General features: G+C 43.9%; 1 protein-coding gene across 1 annotated transcript in view; it reads right to left on the reverse strand.

The window, feature by feature from the left end:
- Nucleotides 1–19,078, reverse strand: part of SYT3 (synaptotagmin 3) — a 39,518-nt gene extending 20,440 nt beyond the window's left edge. Inside the window, exons 1-2 of the mRNA XM_063300978.1 lie at nt 18,993–19,078; nt 1,137–1,596 (exon numbers count right to left, since the gene is read on the reverse strand). The gene's annotated coding sequence lies outside the window, so the exon portion shown is untranslated. The remainder of the gene's footprint in view (nt 1–1,136; nt 1,597–18,992) is intronic.
- Between the last annotated feature and the right edge of the window lie 591 nt (nt 19,079–19,669).

Genomic DNA, 19,669 nt, shown 5'->3' on the forward strand with positions numbered 1-19,669 from the left:
ACTTCAAGCCAGTCCACTCTCTCTCTCTTGTCCTAGCTTACCCCACAGCCATGCATGCTTTGAGGTGCTGGAGGAAAAATGGAAACAAACAAACAAATAAGCCTAGTTCCCAGCTAGAATGTCTAATTATGGGAGCTGAATTCCAATACACCCAGAGGTCACAAGCGTTGAGAACACTGCTTTAAATTCTATAAGATTTATATGTGTCTGGGTGGGAGAGGTTGAGTATTTTCTGAAGGAGCTTGCGGCAATTGGGAATTTAGGCTTCAACATACTCCTCACACAAATAAGGAGCTGCGCTGAAACCCAACTGCCAAGGTTTCCAAAATGCAGGGCCCTAAGCCTTTTGAAAGAGAAGGTGTGGTGATTAGGAGGGGAAACAGACACGCCAACCTCTCTTTCTCCCCACATTACTCATACTGTCTCTCCCTGATTGGGCCCAGAGGAGAGCGGTGCTGGCAGCTGCCTTACATATCCTAAACTCAAATGAGGAAAGGGGATTGTTCAGGATCTCTCTAAAAGATAAGGGCTGTAGGGTTTTGGAGCTTCTCCCGTACATTCCATTCTTATTGTTCAATCCCGACAGTTCTAATTTTAGGAACAAAGCCACCTTTTTCCAGCATTTTATTCTACGATGCATCTATTTTTATTCTTTTCTTCCTTTTCTTCTCTTTTTAAATGATAAGAACAATGGTGCAGACTGGAAACAATAAAACAGCAACCACAGGTGACCCATGGATAAAAAAAGAGAAAGTATAAAAGCCAACAACCAAGAGATGTTGGTACAACAACAATGCTAATAATAATGCTGTTAATGTTATTAATAATATTCAGACACCCCCAGCCCCACTCCTGAAACTATATAAATGAGTTTGAGAGAAAGGAAATAATTAGAGGGAGTGGAGGGAAAGCTTAGACAAACAGGGAGACATTTTCATAATAAATCTTAGCTCCAGGCTTAGCATTCCTAATTACAGATACTGATAAGCCACACCTCCTCCACCCCAAATCCTGCCTTGATTTCCAGAACTACATGAAAGAACCTTGATTAGACTTCTTTACAATCACTAATGAGGACCAGAGTCAGCTATTTTGTGAAAACGTTGACATTCTCTGCCCCCCACTCAAGGTCTCACCTGGTCAGCAAACTGGCTCAATTGATGGCTGTCAAGTTGCTCCTGTATTGCTGGATCCAGGATGCCAATTGACCTAGTCAACACCAGGCAGCAGAAGAGCAGGAAACAATCCTAAGTTCCTGGTGAACTGAGTCCATATGTGAGAGGCTGCAAGCTGGAAGTAGGACACGAGACCGGCCATCCAGGGCACTGCTGAGTCCACAAGTCGCAATTTGGCGTGGTGGTGGGGGAGGACAGCTATGCCCTCCGCCAGATGCTAGATCAAACGAGTTGCTGAGATGAAACGTGATTGTGAGAAGAAGGTTTCAGTGCATCTGGCTGGCTTTACAATGTCTAACCGATATGTCAGATCTCCAACCGAGCTCTGGGGGGTTCTTCATTGCTTTTTAAATCCTCCATGAAATTGCTTGTCTGCGAATTAGATCCCTGCTATTGCCAGTCTCTTCAGTTAGGTGGGCAGCTGCATGGATTTTAAAAAAAAAGATGTCAGATATGGACTCCTGCTCTGCTTCTGTTATTTCTCATCCTCCTGTTTCAGCCAGACTATAGCCCCAACAGAGGGGACAAGGCATATAAATCTAACCTCTCCTCTGGAGCGTATTGCACTTTTAAAAAATTATTATGGCCTCAGAGGGCCACAACATGCTATAAAAGGGAAGAACATTTTCTCCCTACCCACTTTGGGTTTGCTTTACCGACCACAGAGGGATTGCTGGAGACTCTGGGTTATCCATCCTTGCCAAGAGTAGGCGGGTGTGGTCTTTACAGTGGTCAACAACCTCACTTAAGGGGTTTCTGTAGCAGACTAAGCAAAGTAGGCAAGGTTATTATTTATTTAACAATATTTATAATCCACCCCAATCCGTACTCTTGGCAGTGGATAGTAGTCAAAATGCAAACCCGCCCTAACAATCAAAATCATTAACACTCAACTAATTACAATGGTCATCCAAATACACTAAGAGCCAAAAGCATGCTAAAATGGTACCAATTTAACTTGCTTCTTAAAAGCATGGAGGATTGGATCACCATGCTTCCAGAGGTGAAAGTTCTTTAAGATGGGGGCCACCACCAAGAAGCTTATGTCACATTCAGATTCAGGATTTTCTGGGGGGCAGGGTTGGTAGGGATGGCTAATTATTCTTTAAAAATACATCAGGCCTATTTAAGTTTATGTTACAGGTTCTGTGCATTTTCTCCAATTTTATTTGGTGGTATCAGAAGAGACTCTTGAAGCAGCCACCCAAAAGACATTCAGGAGCCACATGCCATCTTGAAATCAGAGCTTATTGTTTCTTCTGCTTGTCTTACAAATGGGCAGGATGAAGAGACAAACAGTAGAATCCAAAAAACCTTGGTGAAGATATGAAGGTCTGGAAAACAGCCTGAGGCTGTTAGGGGTTGTAATTCAGATTCTTCTGGAAGCCCACAAGTTTCCTACAGGAACTTTCGGCTAGGATTCCTGGATTCTCTACAACAAATAATATTTTAGTAGATTAGCCTATAGAAAGAGAAACATTGATTATTCCGGGTCGGAGCAGGATTGTTTGGGGAGCGATGAAATTCTGCACCTACATTTTTTTCAGCATCTGGGGCAATTACATGAAAGTCTCCCCAAGTAGGAAAATCCACAGAAAAACTGCTTGTGCAGGTATCTCAGACTGGGGAAGAAAAGCACTTGTACATGTGCATGATGCAAAATTAGAAACTGAATGAATGGAGAACATGATGGATCTCACACTGTTTCTTCCCATTTCTCCTTCCCCAAGTTTCTTCTAGAAAGGCAGGAGCCCGCCCAGGACTAGCCGATCATGGGACTCTCCTGATCCCCAACAGAATAGCAAGTCATCCAAAGGGGAAGAGAGAAGAGGACTTCCAGTGCTTCAGTTCTCCCCTCCCCTGAATTCTGCTGCAGCTTCTTCCATCTGTTATTGCTGCATCTTTGCTGGAGTCACCAGCGTTCGTTCCTGCTCAGAATAACAAGTATTAAGGACTGAGTGGTGGTATAACTGGGCTCACTCTGTCTCTCTCTCTCTTTCTCTCTCTCACACACACACACTCACTCATATCTTTCACGCTTGGCTGTCCTTCTATACCATCCACCTAAAGTGAAACTGTTCCCCCAATGCTGCTCTTTTTTACGCCACTGCCACCTTAAGAGATAAACCTTCAAGTATTGTATTATCACACTTTGACATGGAGCATAATCCACAGTACCTAAGAGTCATTCCTTTTCTTATACATGGATTAAAAGAAATAAATTATGATGCCCTTGAACTAGCAAAGCACTATTTCATCCTTATTTTAAAAATAGTCTTGATGTAGGCTGTCCACAATACTCAATTTCCCCATGTAACCAGGCTGCTCTTTTCTCGGATAGGGAGCTTCTCTGAGTTATAGCCAATAATGATTAGCCATCACAGCTAAATAAAAGCAGCTCCCAAATCCACAAGCAGTGTTGAATAGATGTGAGAAATATCTGGTAGAAGAACCATCACCTTGGGAAATGAAATGCTGGTGTGCAAGGGCCTTTCTCTGACCAGCAGGATCCTATCACAGGTATCACAGGACCTGACCACATAGCTAATTAATTTGCACAGCAGCTAGCCTTTACACAATTATTTTTATTACAACAGCCACCTTTTCCCCCATTCTGGGCTAGGAACACAACATTGTCACCATCTAAATTTACCCATGCCTCACCAGCTCTTTACGAGACCCCAGGTACTATTTATTGTTCTTCTTTATTTGCAGACTCAGGACACGGGAAACAAATGCAAGTTTACAACTTCTGTTCACTTTCTGAACTAAATCTCCACTCCCCCACACATTGACAGTGAAGTCGTCATTCCCCTTATGACTGAAGGAGCTGCAGGAGAAGCAAGGAAGTTTTATTTATTTGTTAGATGCGTATCCTGGCTTTCACTCAAGAGCTCCAGGCAGCATAAATAGTGCTCCCGCCTCCTTTTTTCATCCACAGTAACAACCCTGTGAAGTAGACTGAGCTGAGGGAGAGTGACTGGCCCAAAGTCATCCACGGAGCTTTTGTGATTGAAGGTGGACTAGAACCTGAGTGTCCATAGACCAGTCCAGTTCCTTAACTACTACACCGTACTGTATGAGCTCAGCTAGCTTGAAAAGGCATGAATAATATTGGATGGTTGTCAGTCCAAGGGCTAAATCATACAAAAGAATGAAACTTAATTTGGCAGGGGAACAACGCTAGTAAATCCTCTTCCCTTGAGACTTGGGTTAAAGAGTCAGCAAGAGGCCCAGAGGGTCATTGCCCCATTATGTTTGGGACCTTGGGACAAACAGGACTGAAGCTAGCCCAGCCTTCTGCTTGCCTGCTCAGGAACAACGCCGGAAGGGGAAAAAAATGCAGAAATATGTAAGTCAACCAGACAGCTGTCCCTGCAAACTGGTATCTGACAAAACTCATGTGCAGTTCCAGGATGTCAGATTGTACTTGTGCAGGGATAGATTCAAATAAAGTCTCATCAAATATGTATGCTTGCTTGCTTTTTGAATGTACCTATGCGGCCTAATTTACAAACTCCTGGTGCTTTAGCAAATGTAGGTGCATACTGGCAAATTGAGCATCTGCTATTTTCCCAAGTGTTAAAGTATTAAAAGGTCATAGAGGACTGATCATCATTCACTGGAAGAGGATTTCTCTTTCACTTGCTCTGTTAATCTTCCTTGAGTATCTGGGACTCGATCTTTGACAATCTGCTCCCTAATTCCCCCATTCAGCAAGACTAAAGGAGGATTATGAGATGCAATTTGTCTAACACTTCTTGAAGGTACCAGTTGGTGATGCTGTTATAAGTAAGTGATCGGAAAGACCTCCGCATGAGCCTATCAAGAGCAGCTGCCAACCAGAGTAAACAATACTGAGCTAGGCAGATAAATACTAGGCTCATGTATGACAACTCCATTATGGCTTTGCAAATGCATGAATCCAGCCAAGTATCATAACCTTAAAAACAGCTTCCTATGATCCTGGTAAACCAAGCTGGATTGTCACAAATATATCATACTGGGAAACACCAAAGCATATTGATGCCCCTATCTGTTCAAGCCCTCTCTTTCAGACCGCAGAAGTCCTGCCTGTCCACAGTTAACAGGGCATGCAGAAGAGCACCATATCTACATCATAAAGCATCTGGCAGAAGAAAATTAATTCTGGCAGGCTTGTGCGAACTGATGTGAATAATTTTATAAAAAGAGAGCCTGTTGGAAGTGAGGTGTGCTGAACATGTCTCCTACCTCATAAGCCATGCCCATGGGTTGGATGCAGGGCAGCTGTCTAGGGAAAGGCCATGGACGTTCTACACTATAGACCAGTGTTTCTCAACCTTGGCAACTTTACCATGTGTGGATTTCAACTCCCAGAATTCCCTAGCCAGCATTGCTGGCTGGGGAATTCTAGGAGTTGAAGTCCACACATGGTAAAGTTGCCAAGGTTGAGAAACACTGCTATGGACAAACTAGAGAGATCTGGGTACAAATCCTTACTTGGCTGTTCCTGGGCAGAGAAGCACATACAGAACCCTCTTCGGAAAAATGTAGCCCGAAATGTCATTATTAAACTTTGCAAGCTAATGCTTAGGAGATGATGGCTAAAAGGGGTTTAGGAAAAGGGGTTTCAGAAGCCAGAAAAAAAAGAGATGATTGTAGATAGCAGGTAATTGCCCTTGACATGTTGCCACTCAATTTTTATTGAGCTGCTATACACTTTAAGCAATATTTAAAATTGCAGACAAACTGACGTAGTAATTTGTCACTTTGAATTAGAAGTATTAAAAAAATCACAAATAGTGTTGAAGGTGAATTCTAGCATTCTGTTCCCACTTTACACTGGGTTGAATGCTAGAATTGAACAAAATTTGCTAGCTTTTATCTACGCACCATCAAAAATCCACAAAAATGTGTCTAAAAATGTTGCACACAGACAACAGCAGTTATATTTAAAAAGAGAGTTTACATGGGGAAAATTTTATTTCATAGTTTTTTTTAATGAGAATTTTTAATGAGAAATGTTCATGAGAAAGAATGAAACCAGTATGTAAGATAAGTCTGATTAAAATTTACTTGTCAGGGAAAAATGTGTAGAAAGCTTCAAAGTGTAATAAGGCATATAAAATTAACTACATTTTTTTAAAATTAAGCACTTTACATTTTCAAAAGTTGCTTTTAAGGGAAAAAAACACTGAATGTTAAAACTCTCTAACATATGGACAGTAAAGCCAATAGGATATTTAATGATTTGCACATCTGTACTTTGAATATGGGCAGAGACAGGTGCCTTTTCCTGCAAATATATTGAAATCTAATCCAAGTCCAAGTAATTAATCATAAATAGTTTGAAGCCAGTTTATCAGAAGCCCAGCATGCTGTTACATAATCTGCCACAGTGAGATCCACTGAAAGGTCCCATCCTCCTGAAATTAGGTGAGTGATCATGATCAAAAAAGACCTTTTTCCTAGTAGTACCCCAGAGTGGGAAGCATTTCAGCATATTAAAAAGCAAATCTGTGTTAAATGGATCTCATTCATTTTTAATTTATTTATTTTAATTTATTAGTTTGATCTATATACCCACTTGGCACACAGCTCAGGGCGGCATGCATTGTCAGTAAACAATAATTAAGTCCATATACAAATGACACAATTAAGAAATAATATTAAAAAACACAAAAACAAAAACATCAGGGTACCATAAAGTACCAAGAAGAATTCAGCCAACAGGCTTGTACCACTCCCTGACCCAGTTACAGGGGAAAGATCCAGGTCTTGATGCCTTGCAAAAGGCAGGCAGGATCCGGACCAAGTGAATCTCAGGGGGAAGCTGTTCCAAAGGGCAGGGGCGGCACTTTCTCAGTATGAAGGTGAAAGGTGAAAGTTCCTCTGTGCAAGCACTGAGTCATGTCTGACCCTTTGGGGGGACGCCGCTTTCACGACATTTTCTCGGCAGACTATAGCAGGGTGGTTTGCCATTGCCTTCCCCAGTTGTCACCTTCCCCAGCAAGCTGGGTACTCATTTTACCGACCTCGGAAGGATGGAAGGCTGAGTTGACCTGAGCTGGCTACCCGAGAATCCAGCTTCCACTGGGATCGAACTCGGGTGGTGGGGAGAGTTTTCGGTTGCAATACTGCCGCCTACCACTCTGCGCCCCACAAAGGCACATTTCTCAGTATGGGCAATGCTATTCTGCAGTGCCACCCAATTTCAATGGATGCTCTTTTCATCTTGCACTACCGGCAAGTGAGAGCACTTTGCCTTATGCTTTTAAGCCACAGGTGCACAACTGGCTGGTCTCCCAAGGCTTTGGGTTTGGCTCTCGGCCCCCTCCTCAGCTGCTGCCGATTTTCTATAAATTGAAAAATTAAATATAGTCCTTTTACCTTGGCTAAAATAGGAAGGAATGGAATTTACAAAAAAAAGGGGGGAGGGGGGTTAAGAAAAATGTGGTTTTAACTCAGCCCTCATCCCCTTTCCTCTTGTCCCACCCAGATGCAGCCTGTGACACATTCCACACAACCCATATGTGGTGTCAATTTGTGCATCCCCACTTCAGGCTATCCCAGAGCAGACGCTGAAGGGCAGCTCATCGATTCTTGAAATAAAGAGACGATGCAGCTTTCAGCTGGAGCTACTCCATGGCTCTTTAGAAAGAAAGATCCACCCCAGATTTGGATAACACTACGGTCATTTGAAGAAGAAAGTAAATGGGCTGGGAAAATTCACATAAAAGCAAATGAATTCTCTGGTGGGGTCAGATTAATAGGCTATTTGATAAAAGCCCTGTTGATTAGACTAAAGCCCTTTGGAGGCCAGCATTCTGAGGCCCACAGGGCTTAATCAGGCATCTCAAGGGAACTAAGAAGCAGGCCGTGAGAGGTTGTACAGAAACAACCACTGCTCAGTAAATACTCTCTCTGCTCCTGGAGAGAATATATCACTTGCAGCAAATATTCTCCAGGGTTTCCACCGTCCTGATTGGCCATGCTGACTGGAGGATCATGGGAACTGATCTCCCACCTGAAGCTGGACGGCTTTAGGTTCAAGGAAGACTAGTGTAACTCAACATTCCCCCCCACCCCCAAAGCCTGCCTCTTAGATAAGAAAATATTCTGCCTCTCAAGGTTCATGTAACATAAGAATTTATTTACAGCATGCTAAAAAACTAAGGGTAGGCCAGAAATAAAGGAAAAGATCAATGAAATTATAATGTGGAAAAATATGAAGTAGAGACAATAAAACCTAGGCAGCTCTAATTCTACTAAGTGAATAGTGGAATAGCAACAGGTAACCACTGTACAATAAAAAGAAAACAAAACTAGACCCTACCAAAGTTACAAACATACATACATACATACATACATTTAAATCAAGTGCAATAAGCAACATAAGCTGTAAGTTCCCACTCAGAGGAATAACCCCTTTTCCTCAGACTTAAACAAAAAAAGTTTCAAACTTAAATTTAAAGATTAAAAAATTGTCATCAGAAGACTAAGGTGGAACCAGTTCCAAGCTGTTGGAACTAGATCCTGAAAGGTTCTTGATCATCGCTTCATTTTTTTTAAAAAAGGGGGGGCATATTTTCAAAGTCCCCACTTCTCATCTCCCGGTCTAAACCCCTAGGTGGCTTTATAGCAGTCCCAATAGCCTAGTTCACACAATACAATGTGCTCAGGTTGTGTGAACCCTACTCTTTGCAACTTATTTAATCACCCATGATTGAATCACCCACTATGGCTCAGTGGAATGTACAAACCCAGTCAAAATCTCAGACCCAGCTCCCATTTCCTCCCTTATCTGAAGCTGGGAGAGAAGTCTGTTTTATAGAAGCACTATAGTCTTGACTATATGTTGTTGTTGTTGTTGTTAGTTGCCGTTGAGTTGTTTACAACTCATGGCGACCCTATGTATAACAGAATGAAATGCTGTTCTGACTATATACTATATATACTATATAGTGTGTGTGTGTGTGTGTGTGTATACACACACATATATACTATATAATATATACATACACACACACACTATATATACTATATACTATACACTAAATGCTTTTAATATGTCACATTTGCTAGGTACAGCTTGAATCTTTTGCGTCAATTTGATGCAACAGTCGGGTGATTCTTGAAGCCATCTTGTCTGTGACATTTCAGAATAAAATTGTCACACTGTGCTAGGTAGAAGACATTGGTTCATCTTCGTTTATGGATAGAGACAACATAGTCTCTGTCACAGACACAAACTTTCCTGGCAAGTCCAGTTTGTGTCCAATATGAAGGTGTATGACCTCATATTTGCCACAGCAAAACAGAAAAGGAGCTTAATGATCATTTTGTATCTGTGGGCATCAAGAATCACAAATAGCATCATGCACGCACGCACGCACACAAACACACAATCACCTCACAAAAAACAGCCCAATTAAGAATTGATTGTTTAGTAGTCTGTTAAATATTTGCTGCAAAATTAAAACCGAGAATGAGAAACAATAACAACAACAACAACAACAATTTATTAAACTTGTATGCTGCTCAACTCTCAATGATTCTGGGCAGCTCACAAAAATCAAACAAAGAAATTACAATAAAATCAATAACACATAAAGGGATATATGGAAGGAGAGCACAACCAGCTTTCTCAAAACTTGAACAGTAGCAGGCCTCTTGGAAAGGGCACGCACAACATTTTGTTACAGGACTTACTTATGGATTCTAAAATCAACAGGAGACTCATCCCTGACCCAAATCAGTTACACAAAACAGGTTAGCTGGTTACATTTAGTTGGGCATTTTTCCCCAAATTGTTCCTTTTCTTCAATCTTGTTCTCATTCTAATTTCCTCTTTCTCAGCAACGTTTGCTGAATACAACAGAAGATGGGTTCAGCCTGGGTGCTCTTCGAATAGCCTATGAGTTGGCCAACAGTATTACATGCATGAACGAAAGCAGATGCATCCAACTCACAGCTGAAGGCCGCATATGGCCTACCAAAGCTTTGAGGTGACTAGAGTCTTTCCAAAAGTTGTCTGTAATATTTAGCATGATGGAATGGAAAAATAAAGAAAGATAGGTGTACTTGTATTAAAATAATATTAAATTAAAATTACATTTAATTTTGTCTGGTTCCGTGAATTTTTGAGAATGTAGTTGCTGGTATACCACTCTTAGGCCCTTGGCCTGAGAAAATTATATTCTCCCGCACCAAAGTTACACACATGCGGCTGAACTTCTGAACTTCAACTCTTCTTGTCAATGTGCCAATTATACTGAGCTTTAACAAACATATATCATAACAATTTGGATCATGGTAGCCTCCTTTGCTTAGCACACTGAAGCTACTGATTAGATATGGCAGTGATAACATTTCTTCATGTACATCATAGGTTTTTATTTGCTCTTGACCATTAAAGTGAGCAAGATAATCAGAAACAGCCTCATTTTCCTTTTTATATTTTGCCTACTGACCAAAAAGATAAATGCCTACTTGAAAGGAAACTCGCAGTAACATCTTAAAACAAGTGCATTTAATGCATAATTCTAGACTCTGAACTCCCACTATGTACAGACTTACACCTAAGGACGAAGTACAGCCTTTAGCGTGGTGCCTTCCAGAAATGTCAGATTCAGCTCTCATAATACCCAGCTGGCATGACTAAACTCTGAATATTATAAAAGTAGCAGTCCAACACCACATTAGAGAAGCAGCACATTGGGAAGGCTTGTGTGAAAGACTGTAGCTTCACTGTGGCACACTTTCATGGGCGAGAGAATAGCAGCATCAAATAAGTCTGTTCTTGTTAACACACAAAGTGATTACAATGCAGTCCCACTCAACTCCAAGGTTTCTTTCATTCCATACACATCAGTTCTGTTTCTGAGAGATTTATACCTTCACCAAGCAGCACAAACAATAAAAGGTTATGACATAAACATCAATATTTTAAACACTTAAATGAAGAAGCAATAGGTTTCTGCTGAGAACAGAATGTATTTACTTAACTATCTCCTTCTTTCTACCAAACCAGACATGTACTTCGTTTCCTGGAATTTGCCTCTTTCATGTGATGCATGATAATTCCAAAGGTAGACAGAACAATAAGAGCTATTCCTGCTGGCAAACATCCATATTCTTTCCATTTTTATTGCACAGTTTTGGCATTTGGATCCTGTTGTTCTCTTTTATTATAATCATCCTTTTGAAACTGCTTTTAACAGCTGATGTATTGGTTTTCTCCCTATAAGATTTGCCTTGTTTGTTTTTAGTAACACTCAATAAAAATAATCAGTATTGCCATTTCAAGGGTGCAGGAAGTGAGGCCAAGAGCCCTTCTAGGTCAGTCTGTCCTTAGAACTGAGTGAGAATTTGAAACTAGGTCTCTCCCATATGCATTACATCCGTGGCAGTGTCCTACGGAGCCCCCTGCCACAACACTTTCTGTGTCCCAGAAAACGTGAGCTACTCTCACTTGTCATGTATAATATCTCGATAATGACATCTAATATATGTCCTTGGTCGCCATACATAATTAGAACAATTGCATTCATATTAGGAAGCATGCCATTATCCTGAGCATGCAATGCTTGACTAAACACGGGCACAGAGCAGCATACAGGTATGCATCTATGGCACAGTATTCAGTCAACTTATCAGAGAAGTATTTTCCAGATCAGGGTATCTAGTGGACCAGCGTGTTATCAGTGGCAGCTGAGTACAAATCCACACACAGTTGATGTGGTCCATGCTTACCCTCTCTTATTCATCCCCTGCACCTGCACCTGCTATGCGTCAGCTTATAACTCAGTTTGCCAACCTGTTGCATATTTTCCTACCTCTGCTTCCTGACATGCCCATTGTGCTGAGCAGTATCTCAAGTGCACTATAAAATACCAACAGGCAGGGTACAGCTATGGGCTGCTCCTCTTGGCTGTACCTTTGGAATACGCTGGTAAAAAACTTTATTGACAAGCCTGTGAGCACCTACCACAAACACTTAATGCTCAGATCCTAAACAACATTTTCATTTTGTTGTCTTTTTGACCTCAGCTCAGAAAACTCTCATGACAACAGTCAGGGCTGGAGCAACACACTTTGGCACTCCGTGTGAAACACATACTTAGGGAAGCCTCTCATTCCCTCCTGCTGATGTCAAGATGTACAACTAACATGGGATACACTGCAAATGTGCAAGCCACCATTGGCTTTCGACACCACCTGTGGCATGTTCTCTATGCTTTTGAATGAGGCTGCCCAGGCCCCCAGTTGAAAGTTACACATAAAAAAGAAAGCCAGGCCACTAAGCCATGTGTGCATGTGCAGGGCGCATGCATCTCTGTCAGTGAAGGGGAGACACTGGGATTTCAGTTCTCTGGCTCATGCATCATGCCAATACCGCCTCTTCAATCACTTGCCATTTGTCACCCCCGCATGGAATGAGTCACTGTGCCATATAAGGGAGATGAGGAGGAGGAACAAGAAAAAAGGGATTTTGAAGGGAACCTCCAGGAAGGTGGATCTGAGCTATTAGTGCTATCCCTGTACAGCTGAAAAGCACATAGGAAAAAAAAGACCCCCACCCCCACTGGGACTCCATGTCTGGAGGAAGAAGGAAAAGCTGGGGGAGATGTGGAAGCCCAGAAACAGCATGGAGATGACTTTCCATTTCTATATGAAAAGAGCACATGTTCTCCAACACAGCAAGCAGAGTAGAATGAAGAAAGACTTAAAACTCATACTATGTTCAACATGTACTGAAAAACAGCCTAGTGCTAGGCACTACACATAAGGGGGGGGAAAATTCCAGAAACGTTGTAGTTTACACAAGGGAACAACTGAAAATGAAGCTGGGTCTCCATATACTGCCCGCTGCATTGGCCATGATGGGCATGTAGCCGTGCATGCTGGAAAAAAAAGAGCATGACTAATTGGAGCTCTTGCAGTTTTAGGCTGGGCTCCCCTCTGTCTGCATCAGCAAGCAAGGAAAGATAGAAGGGAATATCTCACTCCAAAAGAGAGACACAATGGCACTAAAGAAAAAGTAGCCAGCACATCATTGGAAGGAATCCACCATTTGCTCATGTGTGAAGAGAAGACTGGCAGACAAGGCAGAGTCAAAAGTAGAAGGATGAAAGACCCCCTCCAGATCTTTGCCGCTATCCCACTTGTGTCTCTCTCCCCATGTAGAAGTCCTTATTCTTATTCACCAGTCTTCTTTCAAACATGGACTTCAAATCCCACAATCCCTTTTCAAATAGGGCTGGTGGGACTTGGAAGACCAACCCTGGGGGGCACTGGGTTGCCTGCTCCAATCCCCACTCACTGTGGCCAGCATTGCCAGTGGTGAACAATGGCAAAAGGTTCCATTTAACATTAAGGGCCAGATTGCCTACTGTGGACCTAGGCCACATCCCTTTCAGTGCACCATCTATCCAATATGTCACCTCTCTTGTGACTTTAAAAAATCCTTTTCCTTTAACCACAATATTCTTATCAGTAGCACAAACTACCTTGCTAGGCCATCATCTCTACCACAAAAAGTCAGGAATTCTGCTTCTTAATAGGATAATACCACCTTGCTTTTTCCTCATCTCTTGTTTTTTTCATTAGGCCATATTGCTGTACACAGAAATCCAGAATATTTATTGGAATACCATCCCAAAGAACCCATAAAAGAAGTCCTGCTGGAGTAGGCCAAAACTAGCCCAACTTCTCAAGCATCCCTGCAAGTAAGCAACCAGATGTCTACAGAGAGCTCCCAGCAATTGGTGCACTAAGATATACTTACTCTGAAAAGGACAATTTCATCTAGTTGCAGCCTTATAGCTAGAGATCGACCTGTCCTCTTGCTCCTCCATGGATTTCTCCTCTTCCTTTTTATAGCCATTAAACCTTGTGGTCAACAGCACATCCTCACTCAATTTACAGCAAGCACTAGCCCTTGTTAAAACTCCCAAAGCTAATTGTAACCCTCAAATAAGTCTAATTGTGTAATTAACAAATGAATGAATTGGTGGTTCTCAATATTTTTTATCTTAAGTCCCACTAATAGTTCTATTAAAGAACCTGACTCCCACCAAGATGGAAACAAAAAGCTCGCTTTTTCATTGAAGGACATACAGACTTTTCCAAGCATTATACTTGCCAGTTATGGTAAATTTTCAGGACATAAAAATTGCAATAATGTCCTTGACAATAATGTTTTACTGCTGAAACTGTAAAATAATGAGCAAGGGCTATGCAGTGCAGAAGCAGTATCTGCCACTTGGAGCAGTCTTCCCCTAAGCCCAAATCAAGAAATACTTGTAAATAATGAATGAGTGCTAACTAGTGCAAAACATTATTTTATTATATTTTGGCTCCAAAGCCCAAACCTTTCAGAGGCTCTTCCAATTACAGTATGGACTTCCAGAAACACTGCCCCATTTTTTTTTGCCTTTGAACATTCACTGGTGACTGGCTGCTCTGCCCTCCTCCTTTTCTCTATCTCATGGACTATTTCCCAATTTATCCAACAGAATTGTGTCCCACTTAGACCATTTCTTTGTCTCTCAATTGTACCACTAGCTGAGAGATGCTGATACTATGTTTTAAGTGCATATTGGGCATCCTGGTCACTTGTTTTTAATTCTGGGCTTCATTGAAACCCATGAAAACGTATAGACCAGTCCTTGAGGTGTTTGAGAGTCCTCCTGCTCCTTCTAATGAGTATCCTGTCGATTTTACCCTAGACTTTTCTCCACTTCTCTCATAATGCAACTCCTAACCATGTGGTAGTAAACTCTGTGGCCATCAGTTGGATATAAAGCTCAAAAGGAAAGAAAGAAAAAACAGCCATAGTAGAGGGTATTTTTAACACTCTAAAATGCAAAGCTATACACCAAACCATAGTTCAGGGAACACAAATGGAATCAGAGAGACAATAGGAATTCATACAAAAATGACCGTTGCATTGGACTTCCTCTATACCTGCCTGTAATGAGAATCCCACAAACCATTACTACATTTGATAAAGGAGGTTCTCCCTCTGAAAGCACACACAGAAAATCTAGACTAAATTGTTAGCTGAAAGAAGCCACTCATCCGGGGGACCCTTCAGGTATGTTGTTCTCTACATCTCATCTTCTTCAGCTGGCATGACCTGTGGCTGCAATGATGGGACTTACAAATCAACACATCCAGGAAAGCTCGAAGTTGGGGAAGGCTGATCTAAAAGATGCTTATGTCCTCCTCCTGCTGACCCATCATATAACACATGCATTATAGGAAGGTGGCGTATGGAGAGGAGCGCTTTGATCTTCATCATTCCCTACTTTCACCAATTGGGGGAATTTGCTCCACCTAGATACTAAGGGTGAATCCTATACCCAGATATTGATGAACCATATTTTCTAGTCTGTAATGGGCTGCACTCCCCTACCCCACTGTGGACTCGGACTCCCACCCTCCACTAGATCAAGACTAGGAAATCTTTTGATGGCTAGGACTTGCACATTAGAGACGGGTGGTGGCAGGAGTGGGTGGGAAGGTAATGCAAAGTGTGTGCAAGCAGGATTTTTGGAGGGGTCTTGTTTTGGGAAGGGGGGTTGTATTTAAGCAATTACTTAAGTCTATTTTGGAAGTTACACTACAGTTTGTTTTTAATCTCAAAATGGCAGCAAATAACACCATCAATTTTCAGCAACTGTGACCAGGGGAATTTCTGCGGGCCACAAAAGGAGGTTTGGACATGCACCCTGCGGCCTTGGGTTGCTCATCCCTGCCCTAGACCTAAAATCACATGCTGAGACCTCAGGGGCCCATCAGGCATCCTTTGTAATCAGAGGTGCAATTCAAGCAGAAATGCAAGGCCTCACTCAGCAGGATGAGCTGAGTAGCCCCCACTTGCCACATTTTGGCGCACGTAATATGCACTGTCCGCTTTCTACAAAGCTCTGTCAGATGTGAATTCACCAACATCTAATCCACTGTTGCCATTCTGGCCTGTTGGCTGTTCCAGCAGCACCAGCAATCCCATCGCCCAGCAGCCCTCACTGTAACTCTGTATTCCCCCCCGCCCCAGGCATTGGGGCCAGGATGTTGAGAGTTGGCATGCTGTAGTTGATTTACAGATGTATCAGGGTCTCAGTGCTATTTTTCATTTTTTAAAATAATCATATTGTGTTCTTATTCTTGTTCATTACCCAGAGTCCCTTTTGACAGATGGGCAGCCATATAAATCTGTTTTATAAATCAATATATAACTCACAGGGCCCCAATCCTACCCAGGTGACCAGGAACTCCCACCTTCTTCCCTCCCAACTCTGTTGTTGCCTGCCTGTCTTTCTCCTGTCTTTCTCATCTCCAGGTAACATGACCCAGCCCTGTTGCATCCACAGTCATGTCGGGTCGATAAGACGCCTTGTTGCTGCCAGCGTGAGGAATTCTACCTCCATCCCGCAAAGTTTTCCTATACCACCTAATAGACGGCTTTGTGATTAACTGGCCTCTCGAAAGTTATGGCAGAGTTTCAGAAAGGAGATGGAAGATCTGACACCTCCAACCCTCTGTTTTTATTCTGACCCTCCTTCTAACCTCCACAGAGGGCCACTCCAAAGCTTTCACAAAAGTTGCGGGAGATTGAAGAGAAAGGGCCAGGTTGCTAAGACACTAAATACTTTCAGGAGTGGAATGGATTTGGAGCCAGGATTCCCAGGATCTTTGGAGAGAAGGAAAAGGGGAAGTAAGGCCTAGTGGATTAAGCAAAGGCTCAGAGTTTAAAGGTGGGAGACGCCAAAGCAACCTTCTCATCTTGATGACAAATCCTATCACCTCATAACCATCAGGGCACATGGGATGAGGATAATAGGAGTTGTAGTTCAACAGCGGCAGGGGCCAGATTGCAGAAGGCTGCCTTAAAATAGCTGAGATTAAAAATTAAATTGTGGGGGAAGGGTACCCATGTTTACCTGAGAAACGTTTCTTGAATGCTTTAGAAGGCCTTGTTTCCAAGAGTGAAGCAAACATCCACATTAAGCTAGGACTGACCCTCTTCCACATGTTTGTGTAGATGAGATATCAGGAAATGTTAGTGGAACTCATGCCTTGTTTTCCTCAGGTGGGCATGTCATGCAGCTTATCCACATACACGTATCAAGACACTCATATATTTGCACACACACCAAAAAGGACAGTGGTCCACAAATAATGGTAATACTGTATTAACATGTGATAAATTTCCAACAAGATATTGTTCTGTATAGGAACTTTGATTTTCTCAGCATGAGGAATGCATGATTCATCAAGTGCTGTAAATGCACCACTGTCATATATGCAGCCCATTTCCTTCACCAAAATTGAATAAGAAAGTTGTTACGGGATAAATTTTATTTTACACTCTCTGTACCCAGAGAGTACCTGGAACAGGTTTACAATCTACCTGTCTTTTCCTCACTGAAGTGAAGACAGTCATGTAACCCACTCACTTGTCTACATATACTTAATTTCTTCACATCTCTAAGTGTGAGCTGAGGCACCGTAGCACACACATACAAGCACAAAGGGTGTTACTAGAATTCTATTTATTTCACACAGGCAAACTGCTGTTCTGTCACACTTGCACTTTTAATGTGTACACAAACCAAGTGTGAAGCACAGTGGTGTTACAAACCTTCCCCTGGAAAGGCTGTCGATAGACAGGTTTCACGCCCAATGTCAGGAGCAAATGGTGATCTCCTGGTGTGTTTGCTGTACTAATATGTATTGTACTGTTATGTGCCTGTTACAAAATCAATCCATCTGCCTATGCCATGCTGGGGCGTGCCGGCGTGCCTGCACACACACGTGTGCGCTCATTCCCCTTGGAAGATACCTAATTCTTTTCCAAGGTCCTCAGGGCTCTCATTCGCCAAAGGAGACAAGGCCTTCTCCAGCGTCCCTCCCTCCTGTCATCTCTCTTTCCAGGCTGTTGCCTCCCCTCCTCTTGCATGCTCATTGGCACACAGGAGGCCGGTGCTGGCTGCGATATGTGCCCCTAATCACATTAGCAGCATGTTGGCACAACAGCCGCCCCGGGGAGGCTGGCCCATTGTCTGCGCCCTGACGTGCTGAGCCCTGCCAGCCGCCTCCTAATTACACCCTTCGGCAGGCAAGGGTGTGTGGGTGAGGGAACCCCCATAGAGTCAAAACTTGCTGCCCCCATACTCGGTCTCTTCATCCCTGGCAGCAGCAGGGCCCCAGCCTCTGAATGGATGCAGCTGCTGTGCATCCCCCTCCCCCTCAAAAAATGCAAAGTAAAACACCTGCTGCCCCCCCAAACCTGCTCCCTCCGTTCCACTGCACCCCATGCATGTCCTCGGTCTCTTTGCCCCTCCTTTATTTCTTCTGCTTCTCCATCCCCAGGACCCTCCCCTCCCGTTTTTTTCACCTCGCTCTGGACTCACACCAGGGCCCCTCCGGTGCCTGCCTCCCCGGCCTGGATCCCGACCTCCACCCCGAGCTTCCAGCTGCACCCATCGCATGCCTCTGCTCTCAGCTCCCGCTCCTCCTCCCCAGTTCCACCTGCATGCCATAACAGCCCCCTTCACCAACTACAACCCCTTCCCTTCTCCCCCGATCTCCTCTCCCCACCAAACCCGTATCGCTTCTCCCCTCCTGCACCTTTTTCCTTGCTCTCCATGGCGGAGAAGCCTCCCCACCGCCACCCCGCCTTCACCCACATGCAACCAAGCCCCTCTTTTCCTTCCCTTTTCCCTCCAACACCGATCGCATCAAGCAGCAGCCTCCCTGCTCCGTCGGAAGGGGCAGCGGCGGCAGGAGTCGCTCTTTCCTCTGCCCAGACTGCCTCTTCCTTACCTGCAGAAGCGAGACGCCGGAGAAGCCGGCTCTGGGCGAAGGACAAGCGGCTGGTGGTGCTCCACGACTGTTGCCTCCCTCGCCGGCTGGCCGCGGAAGCTGGTGTTGCGAGCCGGAGCGAGGCCGCTAGAGGGCGCCCGATGGGAGAAGGGGTGGAGGAGGGGCGAAGGGGGCGGTGGAGAGGCGAGCGAGCTGCGGCAGCCCCTTCGCCCGGGCCAGATGAGAGGGGTCGGGGGGCGGCTCGGCAGGGCTGGCAGTGGGAGGGAGGGGAGACCCGAGCCGGGGTGGCGGGGCTAAGCAGCAGAGAGGCAGAGCATGTGGTCCGTGGCCAGTGTGTGTGCAGAGGGTAAAGGATGCGTGCACCGGCACACCCAGCGGCGCCCGTGCAATCTCGTGGCTTTCAGGTTGAGGGGGGCGGGGAGATGGGCACCTCGCGGTCGCCCAAGGCTGTTCGGAGAGGCTCGGGAGCCAGAGGGGTGCAGCGTTGCCACTATGTATTGAGGTCTAGAAAGGCAACGCGGCGGCGAACTTTCGAACTTGTCTAGAAGGCGGCGCCCTTTCGTGGGGAGGATTTAGCAGGTGACCGTCTCTCATTCCAGCCTTCCTTTTGCTGAGCGTTGCTGTCAAAAGCACACCCCCAGCCAGCCAATGAAAAAGAACATGGAGCTTCCTCCGCC

Source organism: Candoia aspera, chromosome 4, assembly GCF_035149785.1.
Source record: "Candoia aspera isolate rCanAsp1 chromosome 4, rCanAsp1.hap2, whole genome shotgun sequence".
NCBI classification, from domain to species: Eukaryota; Metazoa; Chordata; class Lepidosauria; order Squamata; family Boidae; genus Candoia; species Candoia aspera.